An 18302-nucleotide genomic window follows, 5' to 3' on the forward strand; every position below is an offset into this window, starting at 1 on the left:
GATTTTGTTGAATATTAAAGGAGAACAAAAGTGCAATAGAACTTTGAAAAATTGTGAAAATGCAATAAAAAGATGAGTTTATTTTTGGTGCAAAAACTTTCTAAAATCCTTGAATAGTTTTAAAAGAATATGCATTTTTCCACAAATTTTTTAAGGACTCTTTATTTATTTGAGAGATAAAGTTACAGATAGGGAGAGACAGAGAGAAAGGTCTTCCATCATTGGTTCACTCCCCAAATGGCCACAATGGCAGAGCTGGGCCAGTACAAAGCCAGGCGCCAGGAGATTCTTCTGGGTTTCCCACAAAGTTACAGGGGCCCATGCACTTGAACCATCTTCAGCTGCTTTCCCAGGCCATAGCAAAGAGCTGGATTGAAAGAGAAACAGCCAGGACTGGAACCAGCACCCATATTGGATGCCAGCACCACAGGTGGTGGCTTTACCATCTATGCCACAGTGCCAGCCCCCACAAAATTTTTTATATACACACACTAGAACACTTTTTGAACTATGTAAGTACCCAATAAATGTTAATCACAACTACTATTACAAGGTAACAAGCTAGAAAAAGGCACTAGTAATAAACAAATGCAGATCTTGGAGCTTTTGTTTAAATTGTACATTACTTCTAAATAGAACAATGATATTCCCAGGGGAGAGCTGGAGAGAGCTTGCAGTGGAAATTCTATAGGAAAGACAGAATTTCCTCTCATGTGGAGCAGCATGGATGATAACAAACTTGCAGCAGTGAGTGAGGACACCACCCATGACTCCCTGAGCTGGGGGCAGGAGGAGACACATATTTCTGAGAGCAGACTATGGCTACCTGTGTATACCGCCTTAGGGAGAACCTGTGCACCACCCTGACTTTGAGTCTGGTCTGGAGCCCTAGCAGGAGGCAGGCTAACCACCTAATCTTATGAAGAAAAAGCACAATTCTTTCTCTTCATTCCCTACAAGTGTGCCTGGTGACCAGCAGAGTTAAAGCCCACCTTAAAGCATGTTGAGGCTATGGCAGTTTCCACATTTGTGTGCTAGAGGATTTTATCAGAGGGATATATTCGCATTTCCCACTGACTTTGAGTCTGGCCTGGAGGGTTGGCAGGGGGTGGGGAATCCACTTAGGACTGTGAGGTACTCCCATCCCAACACTCTTATCACAGACTCCAGTGCTGAAACTGCCAAGGCGGAGCACCCATAGGCAAGTGGCTCTGAGAATGTCTCTGCTTTCTCTGTGGGTGGGGTAGGCTCGCAGGGCTGAGAGTGGATCCCGTGTACCCCATGACTATGGGAGCCTTGTGCCTTATGACTGTGGAAATTCTGTGATTGCATGATAGGGCTGCAGGGCAATCATTGTGTCTGGCATCAAAGGCTCAGAGTTCTCTGTTTGGAGTGGATTATTGGAGGTTCTGTGTTCACCCTGAGGACCACACAGATCCCTTATGCAGTTCAATTGCCTATGTGTATGAAGGTTAGCCATAGTGGGCTAACCTGGACATTGATTACCTTGGAAGAGAGGAGGTGAGGCAGGGATTATGCTAGCAGACATGATCATATCCTCCCCCTGCCAACAATAGAGGAGATCTAGTACAGCCAACATGGGTGTCACCCTGGACTCTTGCCCATACTTCAGCACTGACCACAGTTCTCTGGTCCCATCCAGCACAGGCCTATGACTATCCACTGAAGGAACAGAAACTCCATTAAGCTTAAGAGGCGAAAGTTCAAAGATAAAACCTACCAGAGTAGAAAACCAATGAGTGCTTCCACAAATGCCTAAGAATAAATGCAGAAATATAAGGAAAAAGAACAAGGAAGACAATGTGACTCTGCAAAAGGAACATAACAACACCTCAATATTAGAATGTGAAGATGAAGAGAAAGATGAAATGCTTGAAAATGAATTCAAAGGAATGCTCATAACATAGGTCAAAAACACGGAGAAACAAATACAGGAGATAAAGAAATCTATACATGATATGGATTAAAGATTTTGCTGAGATATAGAGACACTGAGCAGAAATCAAATTAAAATTTTAGAAATAAAGAATTCAATATGTCAAATAGAAAATACAGTGGAAAGCCTCAACAACAGACTTGGTGAGGCAGAAGAATGTCCAAGCTGTAAAACAAATCTGTGGAAATATCTTTCAGGCAAATAAAAAGAAGAAAAAATTAGAAAAACTGAAAAGTGTTCAAGATTAATGGGATACTATCAATTGACCAAACATTCATGTCTAAGGAATTCCTGAATGTGTAGAAAGAGAGAATTCATTAGAAGGCCTACTCAGCAAAATAATAGCAGACAGCCAAGTACAGGAAGCACATAGAACTCCTGATAGATGTCATCAGAAAAGATCTTCATCAGGACATATTAATAGTGAAACTTTTAAAAAATATATTTACTTATTTATTTGAAAGGCAGAGTGACACAGAGAAAGAGAGGCAGAGAGAGAGAGAGAGAGATCTTCCATCCACTGGTTCATTCCCCTGTTGGCCACAATGGCCGGAGCTGTGCTGCTCCAAAGCCAGGAGACAGGAGCTTTTTCCCAGTCTCCCATGCAGGTGCAGGGACCCAAGGACTTGAGCCACCTTCTACTGCTTTCCCAGGCCATAGCAGAGAGCTGCATCAAAAGTGGAACAGCCAGGACCTGAACCGGCACCCATATGGGATGCCAGCACTGCAGGAAGCAGCTTTACCCACTACGCCACAGCACTGGCCCTGTGAAACTTTCAACAGTAAAATATAAAGGATTCTAAAATATGCATGAGAGAAATAGCAAATTACTTTCAGAGGCTCCCCAATTAGTCTAACAGCTGGTTTTACATGAAGAACTCTACAGTATAGGAAAGAATGGAAAGACATATTCAAGATCTAAAAGAAAAAAAAATCAGCTTAAAACACTGTACTGAGAAAAGCTATAATTCATAAATGAAGGTGAAACAAAAACAAGTGGAATTGAAAGAATTTGTCACCACCTTGCCTACATTACAAATGATACTTAAGGATGTGCTACACACATAAAGAGAAAGATAATCAACATTAAAAGAAGGTAGAAAACGTCTTAGTAAAAGCACAAAAGAAATTCAAAACAAGCAAAATGGCAGGACCAAGTCATTACTATTCAATAATAACCTTGAATGTAAGTGGCCTGAATTCTCCAATTAAAAAGTACAGACTGGTGGGACAGATTGAAAAACAAGACCCATCTATTTGCTGCCTACAAGAAACACATCACCAAGAAAGATACATACAGGTGGAAAGTGAAAAGATGGAAAAAGATATCCCATGCTAACAGAAAGCCAAATTGAGCAAGTGTTGCCATCCTAATATCAGACAAAATAGACTTGAACACAAAAACATAAAAGACACAAGTAAGGGCATTGTGTAATAATTAAGGGACAAATTCAATTTTAAAAAGTGACTAGAGTTAGTGCATATGCAAAAATGCCAAAGTGTCTGGCTATTTAAAACAAATGTTCATAGATCTAAGGGAGGCATAAACTCAATAAAATCGGGGACTTCAACATCTCACTTTTAAAAAAAGAAAATATCAAATAGAAAATCAACAAAGAAAAAACAGAGCTAATCTGCATTATAGCTAATCTACAGTACCAAATGGACCAAACTGATAGCTATAGAATATTATATCTTACACATTCTTTCCATCAGTATATGGAATTTGCTCTAGGATAGACCACGTGCTAGTCCACAAAGCAAGTCTCAGCAAATTCAGAAAAATCGAAATCATACTATGCATCCTCTTGGACCACAATGGAATGAAGCTGGAAATTAACAACTCAAGAATCTCTAGAAAAATGCAAACACATAGAGATGGAACACAATTCTGAATGAACAGTGGGTTATAGAAGAAATTAGAAGGAGCATCAAAAAGTTCCTAGAAACAAGTGAAGATGACAATGTAACATATCAAAACTTATGGGTTACAGCAAAAGTAGTGTTAAAAGGAGAGTTTGTCTCTCGGACTTACCCCTAGTGGTAGAGTTAGAATTGCAATTCAATCCCATCAGGTTGCATGTAGCAATGCCATCTCACTAGTCAAAGTGATCAGTTTCCATTCAGAATTGATCATGATAGGATTAAGTGTCAAAGGGATCACATAAACAAGACTAGTGTCTGCTAATAATAACTGATAGAATTAAAAAGGAGAGAACAATCCAACATGGGAAGTGGTATAGATACACGGCAGACTCACAGAATGGCAGATGTCCTAAATAGCACTCTGGCTTCAGAATCAGCCCTTAAGGCATTTGGATATGGCTAAAAAGCCCATGAGAGTATTTCAGGCATGGAAAGCCAGACACTCTGGCAAAAAAAAAAAAAATGACCTAAATGAAAGATCTCTGCAAGTGAGATCCCAGTAAAAATAATGGGCCATCAAAGAAAGAGGTACCTTTCTCTGAAGGGAGGAGAGAACTTCCACTTTGACTATGTCCTTGTCTAAATAAGATCAGAGTTGGTGAACTCAAGAGGCTTCCATAGCCTTGGCAGCTCATGACAAGAGCCTGACGTCATAAATAAGAGTGTCAATTGTTAAGTCAACAATAGGAGTCACTGTGCACTTACTCCCCATGTAGCATCTCTGTCCTTAATGTGTTGTACTTTGTGAATTAACAGTATAAATAATACTCAAATAGTAGTTTATACTTTGTGTTTCTGTGTGGGTGCAAGCTGTTGAAATCTTTACTTAGTATATACTAAGTTGATCTTATATATATAAAGATAATTGAAAATGAATCTTGATGAAGAATGGAATGGGAGAGGGAGTGGGAGATGGGGTGGTTGTGGGTGGGAGAGAGGTTATGGGGGGAAAAGCCGCTATAATCCAAAAGTTGTACTTTGGAAATTTATATTTACTAAATAAAAGTTTAAAAAAGAGAAGAGTTTATATCAATTAGTGACTATATCAAATAAATGCTCTATCAGTGCATCTCAAGGACCTAGAAAAACAACATCCTTTCATGAAAAAAAAAAAAAACCTTAAGCAAATTGGGTATAGAAGGAACATTCCTCAACACAAAGGGCAATATATGACAAACCATAGCCAGCATCATACTGAATGGGGAAAAGTTGGAAGCATTTTCACTAAGATTCAGAACCATAAAAGGATGCCCACTTTTATCACTGCTAGTCAATGTGATTCTAAAAATTTTGGCCAGAGCCATAGTTAAGAAAAAGAAATCAAATGGATGCAAACTGGAAAAGGAAGAAGTCTAATTATCCCTGTTTGCAGATAACATGATCCTATATACAGGAAAACAAAAAGACTCCACTAAGAGACTCTTGGAACTCATAAGAGAGTTTGGTAAAGTTGTAAAATATAAAATCAACACACAAAAATCAGTAGCTTTTGTATACATAAACAATGCTATGGCAGAGAAAGAACTTGTAAGATCAGCCTCACTCATAACTGCAACAAAAAATTTAAATATCTTGGATTAAATTTAACAAAAGAGGTGAAAGATCTCTGCAATGAAAACTGCAAAACATAAAATAAAGAAATAGAAGAAGATACAAAAATGGAAAAATATTCGATGTTCATGGATTTGAAGAATCATTATCATCAAAATGCCCATACTATCAAAAGCAATTTACAGATTCAATGTCAGCCCAATCAAAATACCAACAATATTTTTCTTGGTTCCAGAAAACATGATGCTAAAATTCAAGGGAAACATATGAGATTCCCAATAGATAAAATAACTTAAACAACAATAACAAAGCTGGAGGCAACATAATACCTGACCTCAAAACATATTACAAGGCATCTATAATAAAATAGTCCTGTACTGGCACAGAAATAGGCATACAGACCAATGGAACAGAATAGAAATTCCAGAAATTAAGCCATGCATCTACACTCAACTAATATTTGACAAACGAGCTGATATCAATCCCTGGAACAAGGACAGTATCTTCAAAACATGCTGCTGTGAAAATGGGAACTCTACATGCAGAAGTATGAAGCAAGGCCCCCACCTTACACCTTATACAAAAATCAACTCAAAATCAACTAAAGATATACATCTAGACCTGATATCATCAAATTATTAAAGTAAAACATCAAGGAAACTCTGAAAGACATGGTGTAGGTACAGACATCTTAGAAAAGACCCTAAAAGCAAAAATAGAAAAATAGGATTACATCAAACTAAGAAACATCTGTATGAAAAAGGAAATAGTCAACAAAGTGGGAACTGACAGAATGAGAGAAAATATTGCATTTTATGAAACTGATAAAGGATTCATATCTAGAATATATAATGAGTTCCAGAAACTCAACAACAAAACAAACAACTCAGTTAAGAAATAAGAAAAAGACATGAACAGGCAATTTTCAAAAGATGAAGTACAAATGGTCAACAGACCAATGAAAAAATTTTCAGGATCACTAGCCATCAGAGAAATGCAAATCAAAACCACAATGAAGTTTCACCTCATCCAATTAGAATGGCTATCATCCAAAACTCAAAAAACAATAAATGCTGGCAAGAATGTTGGGGAAGGGCACTCTAATCCACTGTTCATGGGAATGTAAAATAGAAAAAGTATAGAAATGAAATGATCACTTTGAGGTTTGACTGTAAATTTCAGCCTTTGTCTACACTCCTTTGGAACTGCAGTCTTCCTATTTTTTACTTCCTTACTATCATGACTAGGAGTGAATTTAGCATGTGAAATAGAGTGTATTAAAATTATGCCTTGCAAAAACTGATGAAGAAAGGGTAGGAAGGGAGGTAATTTGCCAGGGTGCAGGGGAGTAAAAGAAGTGTGGTTGTCTTCTTGGAACTATATTTATGCAATGCATAAAATCTATTTTCTCTCTATTAATAAAATTAGTTCTCATTATTTTCCCTGCTGCTTAATGTCTCAGTTTCAGGTCAACAGAGAGCAATAAAAAAATAACCAGCAAACTAAGCAAAAATAAATATGTCTTGGTGTCTAATGAATTAGACTATATTTTCAACAGATGGCATTGTGAATCCTAATACTTGCTGGTTACCTTCTGTGTCCTATTTTAAAGGGTAAGACAGAAAAAGGAAGCTCTCTGTGATTATTTCTACATTTCCCAATAGCATCAGCAGGAGTGTGAAAAAATTCTTTCTTTCAGTCTGTTCGACTTGGACTTGATTAGTCTATTATTCTATATAAAGAGCCTGGGAAAAAAACATACCTCAAGTGGTGTCTGTCATGTCTCAGACTGGAAAAGGGTAACTCAACTGTTGCACACAGAGGTAGTTTTGCCCTTTGTGTTAATTAACAGTTGAAAGATTGCAACATATAAAAAAAGAGGGTGACAGAAAATAAATGCATGTTCACCTGCAGCCAGCGTTGTCTTAAATTGTCTTATTTTGAACCTGCTGTGGTATTGTTAGAAAAGGAACAATCTGATTTCAAAATGTAAGAGAGAATGCATGAATTGGGAATATAGTGCCTATAAATGTATGAAGATCTTTCCAGGTGCCACCTAACCATTCTTTACTCTGTCTATTCTTTTTTCATCTGTAGTCTCAGCTTTACTGTATAATTACACAGTTTATTTTTTTTTTAAATAAAATAGTTACTACCTTGAGTTTTAAAAACCACAAAGCACTGCAAAATATAGTTTTAAAATTATTACTGCTATTGATATCTGTGTCTAGAATTAGACTACAGTCTTTGATATCCTAAAGATTAGTGGAATGATGATACCAAGCCATTTATGTGCTGTACACTGAGACTTAATGCTATAACAAGTACTCAAACAGTATATTTCACTTTGTGTTTCTTTGGGGGTGCAAACTGTTGAAATCTTTACTTAATGTATACTAAACTGATCTTCTGTAAAAAAAAAAAAAGAAGAAGAAGAAATTATCAATTCCCAACTTGACTCTCACTGGGATTAAACATGACAATCGGTCTGATCTGATTTCATCATCAATTAAAAAATCATCTATTATTTTTCACTATATGTTTCTGTGTGGGAGCAAACTGTTGAAATCTTTACTTAATGTATGCTAAACTGATCTTCTGTATATAAAGAGAATCGAAAATGAATCCTCATGTGAATGGAAGGGGAGAGAGAGTGGGAAAGGGGAGGGTTGCGGGTGGGAGGGATGTTATGGGGGGGAAGCCATTGTAATCCATATTCTGTACTTTGGAAATTTATATTCATTAAATAAAAGTTTAAAAAATGCAAAAAGCATCATTTAATATTCAAATGACATTCATTGAGCACCTCTCCTATGGCAGGACTGTACTTGACTTCTCTAAGTAGAGTTTCCAGATTTAACCACAACAAACAAAAACCAAACTGAAGCCAAAACACAAAATACCCAGCTACAGCTGAATTTCAGATTAATATGGAACTATCTTTTTTAGAATAAGTATGTCCCAAATATTGTGCAGACATATTAATAGTAAAATATGTTTTGTGTTTACCTGAAATTGATATTTAACTAAATATCCTCTATTCTATTTGGCAATCATATTTAAAAGATGGAAAGACCCTGATCACTGATTCAGGAAGTAGTAAGAACATTCTGTAGTAAGAACATCAATATGCAACTTACACTAATCAGAGTTGCAGTAGAGTAGAGCAAAATGTGTATTGAGCACCACGGAAGGTGTAAGCTTACTTGGTTAGCACAGTGCCTTTTCTTTTGCTCATGAGAAAAGTGCCTGTAGGCTGTTTAAACACTGAGCTATGTGTTGAGGTCCTTCAATTCTGAGACCGGTTGATCTTTTCTCCCCTAAATCTACTCTTTCCAAAGTCATAGTCTCAAAAATGACACAGAATTGGAAATAAGTAAATAACTGACTTCATCTAATCTGTCTAAGCCTATCTGAATTCTCCCTTGGTAGGTGTATTTTCTCTTGGGAAGGTTTTGAGACACATAGCACAAAAAGCAAAAATGTTTAACTGATTTAGAAGTTGCATCCATTCATATACTATACTTCTTATCTACGAGAAATAGATGCTACCATTGAATTACACGTCTGTTTCCTGTCAGCATTTACATGCCCCAGCTGTTTTCTTATCCACATGCTGAATATATTCTGTACTCACGATTGCCAGATTATTGCCCCTCAGATAGACAAGTGGAGCTAGAAACCTGTTGTTTGACTTGTGTACTTTCTTTTTCTAGTCCTACAAAATATAGAACTCTAAATCCAAAGAAGAAAATAGAGAAGTTCCACTTTTGCCCTAACTTGAAGATCTGTCAGCATTAACATTTCCTTTCATTAGGCATAACTGGGATGCTTCGGATATATACCCATATATGTTGGCTCTTCTTACATTTTTCTAGTTTTCTCTATGGAATTTGTTTGTAATTCACTCCAAAGTAGCCCCTCTTTAACCAGACCATATAGATGCCTGAAGAAAAACACATGACCAGCAACTACAGATGTGGGGTCACAGTCATCTGGTGCGACCCTGAGTTTCAGAAAGGTAGGCTCAGTAAGAATAGTTGCCCGCACTGCTAACTTTCCAGTCATACACAATTTTATTCCCAAAGACAGCAGAGGAAAAGTACTGAGATTTCAGTCACTCTGGCATGTAGCAGGATTTTAATGAGTTAGACAGGAAAATAACAGATGGTATATTGAGAGTAAATATATGAAAATACCCTTGGAACTAAACAGAAGGCTGGCACTCCCAGGGGAGCCAAGCAAAAACAGAAGACTCCCCCACTAACTCTAAAGCTCTTCTAATCTTTGTCTCACTTCTCAAGGAATAGACCATTTCTACAGACTCAAGCATCTTAAATACTCTCACCTCATCATTCCCAAATTGTGATCCTCATGGAGGTCCCCCCTCTGATCTCTATCCCATCTCATCTCCTTATTTCTGTTTAGATTCACTTCCTATGTTCCTTCTCTTTCATTTTAGCTATTTTTAAAATAGTTTTTCATTTCAGTGGCAGAGAAACAGAGGAAAAGAGACAGAGAGAGAGAGCACTTCATCCACTGGTTCATTCACCAAACGCCTCAAATGGCCAGGCCAGCAGCAGAAGACAGGAATGCAATCCAGGTCTCCCATGAAGTGAGAGAACACCATTTGAGCCACTGCTGCTGCCTCTCAGGGTCTACATTAGCAGAAAGCTGGCTAGATTCAGGAGCAGAGCCAAGAATAGAACCCAGGCATTCATGGGCTGTTTTAACCACTAGACCATTCACTCACTCAGTCACTCTTTGAAGGCACATTCCTTTCTCACTTCCTTGTCTCTGGATCTTCCTATTAGTACTATTTCATCAAAGCTGAGGCTTTGCTCTATTTCATCACTTTCATTTCATTTCTCTTTTTCTTATTTCATTATAATTGAGCAGTTTCCCCACCACCACCTGCTCCTCAATTTGGAAAGCCTTCTGGTATTGTTTTAATGTTGAGATCTTTCCATTTAGATTTACTAGGATTTCCACTTCCCCTATTAAAGGCTGCTGCCAATGCTGTCAACATTTAATATGCATTTGGCATAATGATTTTGGTATAACAATTACCCAAAGTAACATGGAAACATATAAACCATTATATTTTAAGTCACTTGAGCATTGCTTTTTCTTCCACACAGTTCTACATTTCCCTAGAGAATAAAAATCTATAGCTTCTATTGGATTGGGTTTAAACAGTCTGCAAATAAAATTGTGGAGTATGAGGTTGTATTATAGTTTCCCAGATACATGGAATGAATAGCCTATATAGATGTGTATTTATATACACAGTCATGTGCTGTATAACATTTTGATCAACAACCAAGTGCATATATGAGGATGGTCTCATAAGATTATAGTGCCTGAAGAGGTCTTAGTCATCTTAGTTGCTGAGAGTTCTCTATGAGACTCACACAGTGACCAAGTGTGAGTGATTCATTTCTCAGACTATATCCCTGTCATTAAGTGATGCATGACTGTGTATATACAGGAAGGTGGAAAGGGGTTGATTGTTAGAAACTGCCTTATACGACTTTGGGAACTGGCAACTCCAAAATCTGTGAGGTGGGTTAGGAGGATGGAAACTCAGGTAAGAACTGATGTTACAGGACAAGAGTTGTAGTGCAGCAGGTTAAGCCACCTGTGATGCTGGAATTCCCAATCAGAGCTGCTCCACTTCTCATCTAGCTCCCTGATAATGCACCTGGAAAGGCAGTGGGAATGACCCATAAATGACCCAAGTAATTGGGTCCCTGCCACCCACTGGGAGACCTGGATGAAGTTCCTGGTTTCTGGGTTCAGCCTGGTCCAGCCCTGGATATTGCAGCCATTTGGGGAATAAACCAGCAGGCAGAAGATCTCTTTCTCTCTGTCTCTCTCTTTCCCTCTGTCACTCTGTCTTTCAAATAAATAAAATAAATATTATGGGAAAAAAGGAGAACTAGCCGGCGCCGCGGCTCACTAGGCTAATCCTCCGCCTAGCGGCGCCGGCACACCGGGTTCTAGTCCCGGTCGGGGTGCCGGATTCTGTCCCGGTTGCCCCTCTTCCAGGCCAGCTCTCTGCTGTGGCCAGGGAGTGCAGTGGAGGATGGCCCAAGTGCTTGGGCCCTGCACCCCATGGGAGACCAGGAAAAGCACCTGGCTCCTGGCTCCTGCCATCGGATCAGTGCGGTGCGCCGGCCGCAGCGCGCTGGCCGCGGCGGCCATTGGAGGGTGAACCAACGGCAAAGGAAGACCTTTCTCTCTGTCCCTCTCTCTCTCTCACTGTCCACTCTGCCTGTCAAAAAAAAAAAAAAAAAAAAAAAGGAGAACTGATGTCACAGCCTTGAGTTCAAATTCTTTAGGGAAGTACACTAGACACTCATCACCATTTCTACGTGACACACTTGAGAAAAATTACTTCAGATTTGAGAATCCTCTATCTTTGCCCTCAAGGGCTTGAATTAATTGAATATGACCCACTTATATTATGGAGGGTTCTATGATTTACATGAAGCTAACTGACTGGAAATAATAACATCTAAAAATATTTTTAAGTAACATTTGAACTAATATTTGTTCAAACAACTGGCTCATAGGCTAGCCAAGTTGACACATAACAATAACCTCACAGTGATGTTTCTCAATCTGTCAGCTGAGAAAGGACCAATATAATGAATAGAATGTCTTCAAATGTAAATACAGTCAGCCCTCCATGTCTGTAAGTTCCATGTGCACTGATTCAATGAGTTTGTGTAAAGTACTGAGGAAAAATAACTGAATCTATACTGAACATGCACAGAAGAATTTTTTCTTGTCATTATTCCATAAATAATATAATATACCAACTACATGCATGGCATTGACATTTTATTAGGTATTACAATGGATACACAAATGATTTGAAGATTACAATATGATATTATAGTTTACTCACAAATATATACCATTGTATATAAGGTACTTGAGCATTCACACATTTTAGTATCCATAGAGAGTCCAGGAATCAAGAGCCCATCAGTACCAGGGGATAAGGAACAGCTAAAATGGAAAATTCTATGTTGCATTTTTAAAGACTTATTTATTTATTTGAAAGGCAGAGTTACAGAGAGGCAGAGGCAGAGGCAGAGAGAGAGATCTTCCACCTGCTAATTCACTCCCCAGATGGCTGCAATGGCCAGAGCTGGGCCGATTTGAAGCTATCAGCCGGGAGCTTCTTCTGGGTCTCCGGTGTGGATGTGGGAGCCCAAACACTTGGGCCATCCTCTAGTACTTTCCTAGGCCATAGTAGAGAGCTGGATAGAAAGTGGAGCAGCTGGGTCTCAAATTAGTGCCCATATGAGATCCTGGCACTGCTGGTGGCAGCTTCACCCACCACGTCTCAGTGCTAGCTCTGTAGTATATTTTTATAACAAAATTTTTTACTTAAATTACAGAACAAATGTAATCAGTAGATTCAGAAGTATTCAATGAGACCAATGCTCACTCATAATTTTTTTTTTTTTTTGACAGGCAGAGTGAACAGTGAGAGAGAGAGAGACAGAGAGAAAGGTCTTCCTTTTGCCATTGGTTCACCCTCCAATGGCCGCCATGGCCGGCGCATCGTACTGATCCGAAGCCAGGAGCCAGGTGCTTCTCCTGGTCTCCCATGGGGTGCAGGGCCCAAGCACTTGGGCCATCCTCCACTGCACTCCCGGGCCACAGCAGAGAGCTGGCCTGGAAGAGCGCCCCAACTGGGACTAGAACCCGGTGTGCCGGCGCCACAAGGCGGAGGATTAGCCTATTGAGCCACGGCGCCAGACTCAAAATTTTTTTTAAATTAGCACAAAATATAAGGATTATGTATCACAAGTCTATAAAGATCCCTTAAAACAAAACAATACATTAAGCCAAAACACATGGTCTATTCTGAAAAACAACTATTAAAATTATAAAAGTAATAGCCAAGGAGATTCCAAGATGGTGAAATAGCAACATGGAAGTCTGCTTTAGGATAGGTGAAAATAAAAAAAAATTCTTTTAAATTATTTTTTCCTAAATTTTTTAAAAAACTGGAGAAAGTGCATTCCCAGGGGAGAATTGGAAAAAAAACTGCAGTGGAGATACTGTGGAAGGAGGAGAGAAGCTGTGGATCTCTATGGAAGGTGCAGACATGCAGCAACGACCACAGATTCAACAACCCCAGCAGACTTAAGCCAGAGAAGCACCAGCTTTGGAGAGCAAGGTGAGATCAGACTGCAGCAACCCATGCCACTGGTGACATAACTGGAGGGAGAGCCTAGCGCACTACAGTGTCTTTGGGTCTGGCCCAAAGACCTGAGGGGAACAGAATGCCCAAAACTCAGAGAAAAAGAAAAGGGGCATGTTTGTCTCCATTCCCCCAACAATGGAAGCCAGAAACTTGCTGAGAGATGGTGGGAGCCATTTGGAGCATAATAGGCAGCAGCTGTGCACCCAGCACACAACCAGCAACTGGTGGGGACATTCACCATCTGGTCAGCAGAGGCAACAGCAGCAGCTCAGGTGTGCACCCAGCAACAGGCAGGGAGAAGGAACCATTAGGACATTAGTACAGGGTACAGAAATTTGTACATGCCCAGCACAATTGTGAAACAAGTAGGACTGCAGCTAGCGGGTATTGTGGATGTGTGTGACCCACAGATTTTTACAAGAGGGAAAAAATCCACATTCCCCAATGACTCTGAGTCAGGCTGGGAATACTGACAGGGGCTTGGGCACCCACATATGTATGTGAGTTGTCCCCAGCTTCTCATATATCACAGGCTCCAGGGCTCCAGGGTTCACACTGCCTCGTCAGAGCATATACAAGCAGCTGGCTCTGGGAAAGTGCCAGCCTCTCTGTGCATGGGACAGGCTAGCAGGGTGGACTGGATCCTCTGAACTCCATGACTTTGGGAGTCCCGAGTGCTCATACTGTGCAAACTGTGACTGCATGAAGGCCACACAGTGCTGCTGGGTCTGTATGCAATCACTGTGTGCAGCTGCACACACTAAGAGCTCCCTGATTGCCTGGGTTGAGTCACTGCAGTGGGATCCATGCTCACACTGAGGAGTGCACAGATCCTTTGTGCAGTTCATGCAGAAGCACAGATGAGTATTGCATCCACTGAGGACTAACACCCAGACATTGATCACCTTGGAAGAGAGGAGATCACTCTTTTTTTTTTAATTAAGATTTATTCATTTATTTCTTTGAATGGCAGAGTTACAGAGAGGCAGAGAGAGAGAGAGTATTAAGCAACCTTAAAATAGCTCTTTATACAGATTAAGAGTGGGAATAGGAGAGGGAGGAGGAAGAAGGTTTGGAGTGCAAGTGGGAGGGAGGGTAGGGTGGGAAGTATCACTATGTTCCTAAACCTGTATATATGAGGCCGGCATAGTGGCTCACTTGGGTAATGCTCTGCCTGAGGCACCGGCACCCCGGGTTCTAGTCCCGGTCGGGGCGCCGGTTCTGTCCCGGTTGCTCCTCTTCCAGTCCAGCTCTCTGCTGTGGCCCGGGAAGGCAGTGGAGGATGGCCCAAGTGCTTGGGCCCTGCACCCCATGGGAGACAAGGAGGAAGCACCTGGCTCCTGGTTTTGGATCGGTGCAGCTCACCAGCCGTAGCGGCCATTTGGGGAGTGAACCAATGGAAGGAAGACCTTTCTCTCTGTCTCTCTCTCACTGTCTAACTCTACCTGTCCAAAAAAAAAAAAAAATCTGTATATATGAAATACCTGAAACCTGTATAACTTAAAGAAAATTTTTTTTAAAAGTTTAGCCAAAAAAAATTAAACATCTGAAAAGAAAAACAAACAATACAGTTAAGAAATGGACAAATAATTGAACTGGCATTCTTTAAATGAGGAAATCAAATGGCCAACAGACACATGAAGAAATGTTCAGGATGAATAACTATCAGGAAAATGCAAATCAAAACCACAATGAGGTTTCACCTCAGCCCAGTTAGAATGGCTCTCATACAGAAATTAACTAACAATAAATGCTGGCGAGGATGTGGGGAAAAAGGTGCCCTAATGCACTATTGGTGGGAATGTAAACTCATGCAGCCACTGTGGAATACACTATTCAGATACCTCAGAAATCTGAATATAGACCTACCATATGACCCAGCAACCCCACTCCTGGGAATTTACCCAAGGGAAATGAAATCAGCAAATACAAGAGTGACCTGTGGGGCTGGTGCTGTGCTGTAGAGGGTGAAGCCACCTGCAGTGTTGACATCCCATGTGGGCGCCTATTCGAGTCTCAGCTGCTCCACTTCCAATCCAGTTCTCTGATATGGCCTGAGAAAGCAGTGGAAGATGGCCCAAGTCCTTGTTCCCCTGCACCTATGTGGGGGACCCAGAAGAAGCTCCAAGCTCCTGGCTTTGGATCTGACCAGTTCCGGCTGTTGCATCCATTTGTGGAGTGAACCAGAAGATGGAATGCCTATCTCTCTCTCTCTCTCTCTCTCTCTCTCTCTCTCCCTCTCCCTCTCTCTCTCTCCACCTCTGCTTCGCTGTAACTCTGCCTTTCAAATAAATAAATAAATCTTAATTTTAAAAAAAAAGAGTGATCTGTATCCCATGTTTATTGCAGCTCAATTCACAGTAGCTAGAATATGGAATTAACCCAAACGTCCATCCACTGAAGCCTGGATAAAGAAATTATGGTATAAATACACTATGGAATACTACACAGTGGTTAAAAAAAATGAAATCTTGTTGTTTGCAACAAAATGGATGCAACAGGAAACTGTATACTTAATGAAATAAGCCACTCCCAAAGTCCTGATCTGTGGTAACAAATAGAGTACCTAAAAGTTTTTTTAGGTACCTAAAAATAGAGTACCTAAAAAAATTTCACTCTGTAGGAGTGAAATTGACATTTTAAGATGAACTGTTTTTTAACAGCCCTTGTCTCTTGTGTTGAGGGACAGTGGTTTTTTTTTTTTTTCTTCATACTATTTGTTGAATTCTTTCCTTAGTGTAGGCTTAATTTTATGAATATAAAGTTAACTGAAGGGGCCGGCGCTATGGCACGGTGTGTTAGTCCTCTGCCTGCGGCGCTGACGTCCCACATGGGCACCGGTTCTAGTCCCAGCTGCCCCTCTTCCAATCCAACTCTCTACTATAGCCTGAGAAAGCAGTAGGAGATGGTCCAAGTGCTTGGGCCCCTGCACCTGCTTTGGAGACCGGGAAGAAGCACCTGGCTCCTGGCTTCGGATTGGCACAGCTCCAGCCATTGCAGCCATCTGGGGAGTGAACCATCAGATGGAAGACTTCTCTCTCTCTCTCTCTCTCTCTCTGCCCATCCTCTCTCTGTGTAACTCTGACTTTCAAGTAAAATAAATAAATCTTTTTAAAAAAAAGTTAACTGAATATAAAGCTTTGTAAAAAATAAGAATGGGAGCAGGATAGGGAGGAAGAAGATGAATGGGAGTGTGGATGGAAAGGAGGGTAGAGTGGAAAGTATCACTATGTTCTTGAATCTTCATATACGAAATACATAAAATTTGTAGACCTTAAATAAAAAACTAATAGCCAAATTTTTATTTTAAAAATTCAACAGTATTTTAAAATATTCAAATACATTAAGAATTTCATAAGTTAATTTTAAATTAATATATGACATATATCCCTATCAAAATGTAAACAAATTAAAATACTGATTTCACTTTTAAGAGATAATCTTCAATCTGTATGCACATGATTATTTCTCCACACAGTAGGAAAAATGACAATCATCAAACATTTTTCCAAACCAAGTGGAAGTATAAATTGAAACAATCTTTCTAGATTGATACATCTATAAAAATTTAAATATACTCTCTTTTATCTGAAGATTTTAAAAAACTGATCTATAGAAAGCAGAAAAGGTAGCCTATTAAAAAAGAAATGGAAAAAAAGTCTTTGATACATGTTAACAGAAAAAAAGCAATTTACAAAAATTACATATATAATGATATTTTTATAAAACAAAAAAGAGTATACATGTATTCAAATGCTTCATTATCTGAAGGAACAGGCAGAGTGATCATTTCTGAGTGCTGCAGATATGGTCTTCTACTGTTTAATACTCTTTTACCAGGAGATATTATTTTCAAAAGATTAAGCAATAGACATATACTTTGTGTTCTTATAAAATATTTGTCTGACATGCATGCTTTTTTTTACTTGTTATTTTATTTTTGTATTATATAAGAGAAAGGTGTGTGGTATGTAGTATATACCACAATGTACTCAAAATCATCCTTCTCCTTTGCCAAACTAACTCAAGTCCTTCCCGGAGTCTTTATGTAGATGTTTCCATAGGTTGAATCTCACACACTCACACACATCCACACACAAACACACAACCATTCACACACACACAACCATACACACACATACACACACACACACACCACATTAAGTTTCTTGGTTCCTAATCCAATAGGTCTCTTTGAGTCAACATTGCTTCAAATATAAATTTTCGCACATACACACACTTACATTATGACTGTTTCTGGATTATGCTTTGTACTGTAGTTTCTTACTTATATGTATTATCTTCCTGGTGACTATAAACAACCAAAAAATAAAACTAATGCATCCTTTTTTTGGTATCTCCCAGAAACAATTAGCAAAAGAAATTACCTGTTTACTGACTAAACATTGTGAGGATTGCACTAATCTAACCTAAATTTTTTTTTTTTTTTTGACAGGCAGAGTGGACAGTGAGAGAGAGAGACAGAGAGAAAGGTCTTCCTTTGCCGTTGGTTCACCCTCCAATGGCTGCCGCGGCTGGCGCACTGCGGCCAGCACACTGCGCTGATCCGATGGCAGGAGCCAGGAGCCAGGTGCTTTTCCTGGTCTCCCATGGGGTGCAGGGCCCAAGCACCTGGGC

The sequence above is a fragment of the Oryctolagus cuniculus genome, chromosome 2, assembly GCF_051225735.1.
Source record: "Oryctolagus cuniculus isolate XC-2025 breed Fujian yellow rabbit chromosome 2, ASM5122573v1, whole genome shotgun sequence".
In the NCBI taxonomy this organism is placed as follows: domain Eukaryota; kingdom Metazoa; phylum Chordata; class Mammalia; order Lagomorpha; family Leporidae; genus Oryctolagus; species Oryctolagus cuniculus.